Source organism: Triturus cristatus, chromosome 11, assembly GCF_964204655.1.
Source record: "Triturus cristatus chromosome 11, aTriCri1.1, whole genome shotgun sequence".
In the NCBI taxonomy this organism is placed as follows: domain Eukaryota; kingdom Metazoa; phylum Chordata; class Amphibia; order Caudata; family Salamandridae; genus Triturus; species Triturus cristatus.
Window position 1 is genome coordinate 956219672 of NC_140594.1, and position 12720 is coordinate 956232391.

Here is a 12720-nt window from a genome sequence, read left to right on the forward strand (position 1 = left end):
GTTATAAAATTAACTCTGACAAGACAGAAATTCTCCCCTTCACAAAATTTTCCTTTAAAAAGCATTTTGACGCCACTGGTATCCGTTGGAACAGCTCTAAAATCAAATACTTAGGCATTTGGTTTAACAACTCCATATTAGATTCAGTTAAAATCAACAGGAAAGATGTGCTAGATCGTATCTCTAAATGTCTCTCCTCCTGGAACCCTCTCTTTCTCTCTTGGTGGGGACGTCTTGATTCTATTAAGATGATGATTACTCCTAGATGATTATATATTTTCTCTATGATTGCCATTCACATCCCAAATATCTAGTTTGAAAAAATGTACTCCCTCCTCTCATAATTTTTATGGAACAATAAAAATCTAGACTTTCATTGTCACATCTTCGTAAACCTAAAACAATGGGGGAGTGAATTTTCGAGACTTTTATATCATAAGGCCTCTTGTCTTCGACTAGCTTCTAGATGGCTTCTTTCTGAGGTTTCCCCCTTTACACCTTTATGGGTTACAGTTGAATGATCCTTACTTGCACCCTTTTCTATTAAAGAAGCCCTTGGTTTCTCAACAAAGGTCAATGTTACCTGTCTTCCGTTATTTAAACATACTTGCTCATTATTAAAACCTCACTATCGATTGGAAATTCTCTCTAGGAATGCTTTCCTTCACTCTCCCCTTTTGTGGTAAATTTAAATTACCTAGACTTAATTTATGCGGTAAAATTCAATAAGAATAACTCAGTAAAAATAAGAGGCAGAATCCGTGGTATTTGAGGTTATAAAAGGGAATTTATTCCTTACAAAGGAATTATGGTTCGAACCAGGCAATCGGGTTCCGTCACCACGGAGGTTCAGGAAGGGATCGGCATACATTATTGACAGGATATTATATTTATAGTAAATGCATTACAGTAAAGACAGATGCAGGAGGCGTAACAGCTGATAGGTAAGATAAGAATACACATACGTAATAAAAAAGGCGTTACAATAGGCGTGCATAAAGGCGTATACTAGAAACGGCATTAAGAGGATGTCACAGGTGGGTGGATCCATAAGAGAATCCTGCAATGTCAGCAGAAATACATGGCAGAGATGCGCGCGCAGCCGCATGACGTGTGATTGACGTGTAACTAGAGGGTGAAGGGGACTTGACATTTAGCCCTACATGAGGAGACAGAAGTCTGGGATGTCAGAACAACCTAATCCCAAATCGTATCTAATATCTTGTGTTTAAGGAACTATATTATCTGGAAGGAAAAGTCTCTTGGACAGAGTCTATTCTATACGGACTGCTAGTGCGTGTACATGCGTCTAAGTGTCTACATGAGATGCGAGGGGGCATGGGCATACCATGGAAACAGAAACCATGAATTACTTGCACGGAGACAGTGAGGCCGGGCCCTTTGCTCTGTAGCTGGAAGGATGTTTACCTAAACTACTAGACAGGAATGTATTTCTCGAGGAGCGGAGCAGATAACTTGAAGGCTGAATACAGTCTTGGCAGGCAACAGGCCGAGTCAGGCACCGTTAGCCGTGCAGGAAGTAAGACAAAGGTCATGGATACAGATACAGGTCCAGGCTGGAGCATTCAGAGGCAGAAGCAGGAAAAGGCTCGATGGCAGAATTCAGGGCCTACCTTGCCAGAGCTGGAAAACGTGAAAAGTGCACCATATAAAGTCGGTGGCCAATCATATTTAGGAACGGAATATTTGACCCATTAATGGTGAACCTGAAAGAGGACATGTTAACGTTGGACACAATTGTATTTGCATCTTCATAGCTTGAAGTGGAGGGAACATACATGTATTTGTAGCATGTACATGGAGCCGTTGGGGTCTAAGATAGGGGACACAATTGATCATAAAAATTCATATTTCCTCATTCCCTCCTTGTCCCCTACGGACCCTTCATGAAATATCGATCCTCAGGAATCCATCAATCTGTTCATGTAACATCATTTGCTCTTCTTTCTTCTTCCGGGATTTTGAATGAGAACTTGAACGTGGAATACATGATGTGGCACACAGGCCGCAAATTGCTGGTCCACATTGTAGACACAGGCAACAACTGAATATTATGAGAAGGCCAATACCTAGGAAGGATAAGATCCTCCATCCCCAGGCTGACAACACGCTCCAAAGCCAACCGGACCAAGTCCAGGTGCCTGGATTCTGGTGTATCTGGCTTACAATCTTATGAAGACGAGTTATGGCTTTATATACTGACGGCGCGTTTTCTGGAATGAAAACACAGCAACTCGATCCGATGACCCTACAGGCTCCGCCCCTATCGGCTAGGATGACGTCAAGGACAAGACGATTTTGAAGAACAACAATCCGCATCGCAGACTGCTCCTCTGTTAAGTTGCCTAGGGCGGAAGTAGTTTCATTCACTACTGCTTCAAGGGTTCTGGTTAATCTACGTATCAGTTTACTATTAGTGACAACACCTATGTAGGGAAAGAAACCTTTATTGAAATCTGTGTATTGCTCCCATGCTGTTTCAGTGTAGTCGACAATCGGGAGATCTCTCTGGGGTCTATTGTGTATTAGATGGGTATTCCTATGATAATCAGGAGGGGCTAGAAAAACAGGTGGCAGAAGGAATGCAATGTAACAGGTACCATCCCAATCTAGAGGTAAACGTATATATGCGGTATGACCACATATGAAGTAGGAATGACGGGAAGCTCTAAATGTAGACCTGCCTTGATCACTGAATTCGATCACAGTGGTACATTTACTATGGCCCATGTGTACTGAACCATTCTTTCTTACACATAATTCACCTTTGACTGGAAATACTGACATAGCGGGCAAGACTGGTGCAGCTTCGGATTCAACATTCAGAATCATGAGGTTAAGTGTAAAGTTACCTAATCCATATACTTCATTTTCTAGGTCAGTTCCTGTTCTTTTGGGAAGTCCCTCCTTGTTAGGGTAACAGACTTTAAGCAAAACTAAGTTCAGGTTTCCCCATACCCAGTTGCTCTGGTAAACTACAGTATTTGAATCTAAAGAATTAATCAAACTAAACCATGCTCCACAGGAACCATTGTGTGTGAACGGATACGGAAAGAGAGGCAGAACTCCCTTGTATTTCTGATAGGGAGGGAGTCGGCCACATATCCAACAATTTGTAGCATTGCTGGTCTGATGGGAATGATGTAACATACTAATGAATGTGTTGTTGCGCAGCGCAAATCTATAGGACAACTCATGTGGAGGTAATTCGCTAAAAGAATGTTCGGCAGTAACATTGAAAGCACGCTTGGAAATAGGGTAGTATATGTGCAACAGTATACTTGCAGCAATAATCAATAAATTCAGAAAAAACATAATCAACAATGTCACTATACAGTGACTATGAAGTGATTTACAATATGCACGTTTCTTGAGCTGTTTCTGTCTATTTCTCTCTCGATTTTGGTCTAGAGGATACATGTCAGAGACTAATTCAACCGATTCACCTTGGAGAGGACTTAAACAATCGAATTGTCTGACTTGCTAGACCTTAGTTTCAGTTTATAGTTTTGAGATTCTGTTTTCTCAACCAGGGGGAGTTTTGAGTCAGTCTGTGGAAGGGGGCAGGGCTGAGAGTTCAAATCAGACGGTAGTCCATGAAATTTCTTGATATGGCTCGAGTGTAGCCAACCCTTGCGACCCTCGACCTTCACTGCTGTCCTCGTGGTCAGGAGTACCAGTTTCGGTGTTTGCCAGCGAGGCTCCAACGGGCTCCTCCTGTCGAAATTTCTTATGAAGATAAAGTCTCCAGGAACCACTTCATGGGGCTTCACCTCGGTGTTGTCGGGAAAGGCTGCAGCTACCTGTGAACGGCAAGATTGTAGTGCAGACATCAAGGAAGCAAGGTAATCTGTCAGCATATTACAATCAACATCAGTAATTTTACGAGGTATAGGCGTCCCCCACATATTTGGTGGCCTACCGAAGACCACCTCATACGGGGATAGCCCTGTGCGAGAATGTGCTACCATTCTCATGTAAAATAGTGCAACTGGTAAGGCTACTATCCAGTCGACACCTTTCTCTCTACAGATTTTAGAAAGTCGAATTTTCAAAGTCTGATTATGACGTTCCACGAGACCTGCTGCCTCGGGATGTCGGACACAGTGGAATTTCCATTGATAGCCTAACAAGAGTGAAATGTGTTTCATTAGCTCGGATGAGAACGGCTGGCCGTTATCTGAGTACACGATACGGGGCAAACCATACCGTGGGAAGAATTCACGAACTAACTGTTTGGCAGTAGTCGGGGCAGTGTAATCTGAGACGGGATATGCCTCTGTCCAACGGGAAAGAGCACATACAACTACGAGGACATATTTGAATCCTCGACAACGTTCCATCTGGATATAATCCATCTGGAGGACTTCAAAAGGGTGGTCGGGAGGTTGAAATCCACCTTGTTCTACAGGAATGCTTTTACCTGGGTTGAACTGACAACAAATCATACAAGTTCGGACTTTCTGTTTGGCTGCTGCTCGTAAGTGTTTGTTGAACCAAATGTGTTGAATACTATCTAGCATAGCTTTTTCTCCCAAGTGCGCTGGACTATGTATTGTGTTAATGATAACTTGAACCATGGAGTCGGGGAGAAACCATATAGATTTTCCCTTCGTCATCCATCCCTGATCTGTTTGGATCCCTCCTAATTCAGTCCATTTCTTTATTTCCTCTGGTGTAGCATGTGTCTGTATGTCAATTACATCAAGGGCGGGATCCTTGACTGTCATGCAGTGTGTCGGTGTCGGAACTATTGTCTTTGTCAAGTCAGTTGCATGAGTCCGATTCTGTGCTGTCTGTTTAGCTGTTCGGTCTGCTAGATCGTTACCCTGGGAAATAATATCGGTGACTTTTGTATGGGCCTTACACTTCATGATAGATATCGCAGTAGGTAGATGTATTGCATCTAATAGAGCTTGAATGAGGGGACCGTGTTGAATGTTGGCACCATGAGAAGTTAAATAACCTCTCTCTCGCCAAAGGACTCCGAAGTCATGGACAACTCCGAATGCATAACGTGAATCTGTGTATATGTTAACTTTTTTATTTTTGGCTTGAATACAGGCTTGTGTCAGAGCGATGAGCTCTGCTGCTTGAGCAGACAAAGTGTTAATACAATTCGTTTCAATGACTTCAGTGTCTGTTGTGACTGCATAAGCGGCCACTAATTCTCCTGTACTTGTTCTCATGCATGACCCATCCACATAAAGTGTCAGGTCTGGATCTGATAATGGGATGTCTGTCAAGTCTTGTCTGGGTTTCGTCGTAATAGTAATGACTTCAATACAATCATGTGCCAATGGGTCTGTTCCACTTAATGGCAAAAGTGTGGCAGGATTTAATGTACTACAACGTCTGATTTCTATGTGTGGCTGGAACAATGTTAGTTCGTAACCTGTCAGTCGTGCTATAGTCAAGTGTTGTGTTTGTGTCCGGTTCAAGAGAACCTCTACTGCGTGTGGTACTTGTACTGTCAATTGATGTCCTAATACTATGGAATCGCTTTGTCTGATCGCTAAAGCTGTCGCTGCGACTGATTTCAGGCACGCAGGAAGAGCCTGAGCGACGGGATCTAATGTGCTAGAAAAGTAAGCACATGGTTTGTGTGATCCTGCTTGTTCCTGAGTGAGTACTGACAAGGCAGTACCTTCACGTTCTGTAACAAAAAGTGTAAAAGGCTTACTGTAACATGGTGTCGCTAAAACAGGTGCTTGGCATAAGGCTTTCTTTAAGTCTTCAAAAGCTTGTGTATGTTCTGGAGTCCAAGGGAGGACAGTCGATGTCGCTGCCTCCTGGGTTGTCAACTGAATGAGTGGTTTTGCTAGAAATGCGTATTGGGGGATCCACTGCCTACAGTACGAAGTGAGACCTATGAAGGCCCGCACCTCCTTTTGTGTCTTGGGTGGTGGCATGTTTACAATTAACTGGATGCGATCAGGTGTGAGCTGTCTCCCCCCCTTGGACAGCAAGTGCCCAAGGTACACAACTTGCTGGGCACAGAATTGTAGCTTCGAAGGGGACACCTTGTGCCCCTTGTCGGCCAGAAAATGTAAAACCGTCAGTGATGCTTTTTCACATTCGGGTTCGCTTCGGGCGGTGATCAACAGATCATCGACATACTGAAGCAGTGCAGTGTTAACAGGCATGTGGATACTGTCAAGTTGTCTTTTCAGTGCTTGGCTGTAGATGCTGGGGCTTTCTGTGAATCCTTGAGGTGCGCGTGCAAATTTAAAGCTTCGTCCATTTAAACAGAATCCGAACAAATATTGGCTTTCCGGATCGATTGGGACGCTAAAGAAGGCGTTCTTGAGGTCAATTACAGTGAAGAACGTTGCTTCTGAATCAATAGCTGTCAGTAATGAAGAGATATCTGGGACCACGGGATATTGTGGTACAATGCATTTATTCAATTCGCGCAGATCAATAACTAATCGATATACTGGAGGTGCTTTTGGATCAGTTCGTTTAAGAATCGGAATGATCGGAGAATTACATATATTGGAGTCGGTTTCCACAACCACTCCTTGTGCAATGAGCTCGTCAATGATTTGCAGTAAAGCCACTACGGCATCTGGAGGTAACTTGTATTGTCGCATTCGTGGTAATACCACTCCTGCTTTGAGTGTGACTCGATATGGTGTAATGTGCATACAACCTACATCAGTGGGGCCTTGTGCCCATAAATGTGCAGGTAGATTCTGTAACCGGTGATCCATGTCTCTTGACACGTAGTGACCTTTAAAGTCATGCAAAAATAGTCGTACTCCGTCCGGAGAACAACATATTATAGCTCCTAGAGCTTTCAATGTCTTTATACCTAACAAGTTTTCTGGACATGATTTAGTAAGCAATAAATCTGTAGTCCGTGTCAATGGACCAACTGTAAGTGGAAGCGGTTGCGATACTTCGTTAATGATAGGTTGTCCTGAGAATCCAAGGGAAACATTTTGTGAGCCTGAGAGGGGTGCCCCTGGAACCTCGTCGTGACTTATAGTTGTTCTGCTTGCCCCTGTATCGAGTAAAAACGTTCTGTCTTTCCCTAATACTTGACTCTGTACATAAGGACCCTCTTGATCTACGGGAACCTCAATAAGGGGTAAGCCAACTTCCTTCTCTAGGCTATTTCATGTGTATCGCTGATAATCTGGATAGTCATTTTGTGCATACTGGTACATCTGTTGTGTCGTGTTTTGTGTTGCGGCAATATGCTGTGACTGTGGTACCGCTACGGTCTGTTGTGGAACCGGCATAGGCTGTACATTCTGAGGTGCTTGTTGTTGGATCTGATCCTGTCTAGGCGGACGTGGTCTCTCCTTGGTTTTACCCGTAGAGATATTATGTTTCAGAACTGCACAATCGTTTATATAATGACCTGGCTGTTTACAATAGTTGCATGTCCCTTTAATGGGAACCGCTGAATTACTGGACTGTGTCGCACCCTTTTTATGACCGTCAGCTGGAACTGACTGAGCAACAAGCATTTTCATTTTCGTGTCTTTCATACGTCTTTGTTCGTGTTCTTGTTCTTCTCTAATTCTATTCTGGTGATACTGTAACATTTGTAACATTTGTGACGGAGTGTTAGCTTGCCAAGTGCTCTCAACTTTCAATACTCTGTTTTTAACCTGTGGCAGGGAATTCTCGACTAGTTTTGTTACAAAAAGATGTGGATATGACTCGCTATTTGCTTTTAGGCCGCTATTAATACCAAAACATTTTTCAAATCGGGAATAGAAATCACTAGTGTCTTCATCGGGTTTCTGTTTACAGTCTGAGATTGCACCCCAGTCTTCCTTTTTCGTAGTTAATAAACGTGGCAATACTTGTACTAATAATCCTGGTAATGCTTTAATTTTGTCCCCAAGCCCTCGGCCTGCTGTTCGGGCTTTTTCTTCGTTTTCTAATGCGGTCCAATCAATCTTTTGGTCTCCCACCTCCCATTCCTTTTCTTTGAGTTTCTCGTAAATACCGGCAGGCAATAATACTTTCAATATTTTCATAATGTCAGGATAGGTATAATCACCCATGAGTAACATGTCCTTTAGTTCACGGTGAAAACCTGCTGGATCTTTGTCATGGCTGGGCACTAATTTTTTCATTTCCAATAGTTCTATTTTAGTTATGGGCGTGTACACAAACACGCGCGAAAAAGAATCATCCATATTTTTAACTGGGTGCACTTCGCGTAAGGGATTCTGTCTGTCTATGTAATACATTTTTCTTTCCATGGAGGGAGCTGAATCATGCTCTGGACATAGGAAGGCACTGTATCGATGCCGGTGTTCTAGAATTTCTTTAATTAGATCGGTACCCATACCTCTCCATTTATTCGTGAGTAATTCTATCAGTATATCAGGTAGGGGACCAGGATCGGAGTGTTCGTTTTTATACAATATAAGGAGGTGTTGTATCATGTATATACCAGCTAAACGCTGTTCGTCTGGTGTGAGATTCAGAAACGTGTGTGCTAGCGCATCATCACTATATTTTTCAGAACTGTCAGCCCATTGTACTGCTGATCTGGCTAATTCCTGTTCATCCATAGAATCGAGCACATGGTACCCCCTTCGTTCTCGAAGTAATTTATCAGTAGCCTGGAATAAGTGTTCAGGGGTCCTTGGATTTGAGATAGCTGCTTGAAAAATTCTGTTACTTTCTGGACGTTTCGGACGTATTGCATTATTAAAAGATCTTCCTTTTCCTACATAAGCTATCGTTTCTCTAGCTGGTAATTCTAATTGTCCTGTGCTCATTTCTGACTGTTCCTCCTCCTCTCCCTCTGATTCAGTTTTATCTGCCTCTAATCTTCTTTCATGTATTCGTTCTACTTCTTTTCTGATCTTTCGGTGCATAACTTCTATACTCTTCTGTTTATCATGTTTTCCGTCTGCTATATTCTGACCCCATCTGGTAAGTACTTGCATTTCCTCCGGATCTACCTCAGGCCTATCTCTGTTTCTGATCAAGCAGTTTATGAAGAAGCGTAATAATAATTTTTGCATGTCCACTTTCTGGTATTCCATGGCCTCGCCAATACTTTCAGGACCTTCCCCTGTTTGGATAAAGTGATATATTTTGTCTAGATGACCAATCATTCCTGGTAGCGTCATTAGATAGGGCGAAACTCGTCGTAAACGTACTGATGATAGCAACATTCTGTCGTGTTTACCGGGCACTGGATCATATCTACAATCTGTAAGAGGCTCATTAAATATATTGTGATTAGCTGTTTGGGGTGTACGTTGGTGTGCTAAATCCCTATAAGTCAACCTAGGTGCTGGCGGTGGCGTGGAAAAACCTCCTGTCGCACCTCCTGTCGCACCTCCTGAGGTGCCAAGTCCAAAAGGATTTGTTGGATGTAGGGTAGGGAGTGTAGATGCAGGAAGGACTGTAGAAACAGGAGGAACATTTAGAACGTGAGGAGGAGTTTGTTGCTGCGGAGGTGGGGGCAGATGATCTTGGGATTGAGCGTCTTCAACAGGTGATGCGCGTTGCTGCGCAACATTAACATATTCGGGGGCGGCATCATCTAAATAGGAAGAAAGGAAAATGTCCTTTGCGGTCTTGGGATGTACTTTAATCGGGAGTAATGGAGGTGGCAGATCTTTTGGTACCTCCAGGGTGGCCTTAGGCAAACCCTCGGCCAGAAGAGGATACATACCATTCATAAGAGTGTTTCGTTGTCTGTCTACTTGTTCTGTTTTTACTCGGATACCTTCGTCAATTAATATGTTTTCTCGGGTTTTGTCTGAATTCTCTCTACTTTTCTCTTCTTTTCTGAACGCTTTCTCTGCGCGTCTATGCGATTCTTTGCGCCATAATTCAATGGCATCTTTCTGTGACTGTCTGGCTTTCTTTTTCCATAATACTTCTTCTACTCTCATGATGCAATCTGCATCCCATGTCCCAGCAGCGGGCCATCTCTGACTCTCTGCTAAATCCTTGGTGTAGTCCACCCATAAATCAAGATATAATACGGCATCTAGGCCATGTTTATGGTACATAAAGTACCCTGGAGTGTCCCTAGGTGGAATGGGAACAGCTTCCTCGAGTATCCCTTTTCTAGTTTTTATCTGTCTTAATTTTGAGAATAACGGCATCTTGAACCTTGCTACTTTATTCTTACTTGGACTTGAACACAATTAATACAATAAACACAGTAATGAAGATCGAACAATCACTCATACCACGACATTTAAAACATATCAAAACATTTTAGAACGAACAATAATAATTAGAATAAAACTAGTTAACTGCATAATACTAGATATACTGCTAAACAGCACAGATACACTGCTAAAACAGTGCAGACCGGATCTGTGTACCCAAACCCGTCTTGACCGGCACAAACCAATGTGCACGTCTAGATGCGTCCCCAGCAACGGTACTCACCGGGAAGCACGGAACGGAAGGCCTCGGAAACTGGACTGATCGGACTGGACTGGACTCGACTCGTGACTTAGATACTTCGGAACTTCGGAATCTGGTGGGCCTCTGTATACCTCGGATCTTGCTCTCTCAGCTAGGCTCTGGTCGGGATTCTCCGCACTCCTCACCGCCTCGTCTGGGTGTTGATTGCAGCCTCAGTCGCCCCCGTTGGCCTGAGGGAGATACAGGAAATCCTGCGGGTACGCGTAGTTGTCCGTCCGGCTGTAGCAGGAGACCGGGTCTGCAACGCACCTCCGGCGCGTGGGGTGTGAGAGGTGTCCCTATTCGGGCGCCAATTATGTGGTAAATTTAAATTAACTAGACTTAATTTATGCGGTAAAATTCAATAAGAATAACTCAGTAAAAATAAGAGGCAGAATCCGTGGTATTTGAGGTTATAAAAGGGAATTTATTCCTTACAAAGGAATTATGGTTCGAACCAGGCAATCGGGTTCCGTCACCACGGAGGTTCAGGAAGGGATCGGCATACATTATTGACAGGATATTATATTTATAGTAAATGCATTACAGTAAAGACAGATGCAGGAGGCGTAACAGCTGATAGGTAAGATAAGAATACACATACGTAATAAAAAAGGCGTTACAATAGGCGTGCATAAAGGCGTATACTAGAAACGTCATTAAGAGGATGTCACAGGTGGGTGGATCCATAAGAGAATCCTGCAATGTCAGCAGAAATACATGGCAGAGATGCGCGCGCAGCCGCATGACGTGTGATTGACGTGTAACTAGAGGGTGAAGGGGACTTAACATTTAGCCCTACATGAGGAGACAGAAGTCTGGGATGTCAGAACAACCTAATCCCAAATCGTATCTAATATCTTGTGTTTAAGGAACTATATTATCTGGAAGGAAAAGTCTCTTGGACAGAGTCTATTCTATACGGACTGCTAGTGCGTGTACATGCGTCTAAGTGTCTACATGAGATGCGAGGGGGCATGGGCCTACCATGGAAACAGAAACCATGAATTACTTGCACGGAGACAGTGAGGCCGGGCCCTTTGCTCTGTAGCTGGAAGGATGTTTACCTAAACTACTAGACAGGAATGTATTTCTCGAGGAGCGGAGCAGATAACTTGAAGGCTGAATACAGTCTTGGCAGGCAACAGGCCGAGTCAGGCACCGTTAGCCGTGCAGGAAGTAAGACAAAGGTCATGGATACAGATACAGGTCCAGGCTGGAGCATTCAGAGGCAGAAGCAGGAAAAGGCTCGATGGCAGAATTCAGGGCCTACCTTGCCAGAGCTGGAAGTCGGTGGCCAATCATATTTAGGAACGGAATATTTGACCCATTCATGGTGAATCTGAAAGAGGACATGTTAACGTTGGACACAATTGTATTTGCGTCTTCATAGCTTGAAGTGGAGGGAACATACATGTATTTGTAGCATGTACATGGAGCCGTTGGGGTCTAAGATAGGGGACACAATTGATCATAAAAATTCATATTTCCTCACTTTGGTACAATTGTCTCATTACCATCAACAATAGACCTCTTTTTTGGAAATCCTGGAGGCTTAAGGGAATTATATGGGTTCAGGATATGTTTGATGGATTATCTCCTTGTTCCTTCCCTCAATTCCAAAACACCTTTAAATGCTCGCGCTCGTTCTGGCACAAATCTTCTACTCTAATGGCAATAATCCTAGATGTTTTTTACTCTCCACCTTCTGCTGAACCCACTCGCATAGCAGATCCACCACTCAGAGTATTGACTACATTTCCCAAAGCCTCCTTGATCTATAAACTTCTTCTTTCCCCTGATCGTGTTCGATCTAAATCTAGGATAGAGGCTGCCGGAGAGGCGCATCTGGGCTGTGATTGGAGCATATATTTTTGGAACGAACTATGGGGTAGGTCTTTGAAGATCTCTAGATCTGCCTCCACTACTCAGTCCATGTTCTTTCTCTATCACAGACTATACCTTACACCCTCATCCATAGCTAAGCTTACACATTCTAATGACATGGCTTGTTGGACCTGTCAGTCTCCTATGGCTGATTTGATGCACCTTCTGTTTTTTATTGTCCCGCTGTCTCTTCCTTTTGGAAGGATGTTTGGAAGCACCTCCCAGTTATTTTTGACCTGCAGACTCCTTTATCAAACATTAATCTCTTTATAGGTAGTTTATCAGATTCATTTGGATTGTCTTTACAAGAAAAGAGTTTATTTGATTTGATAATAGCCTTAGCATCCAGCAAATCTCACTTAGTTGGAAATGCTCTACTAAACTTTCAGTGAAGTCCTGGTG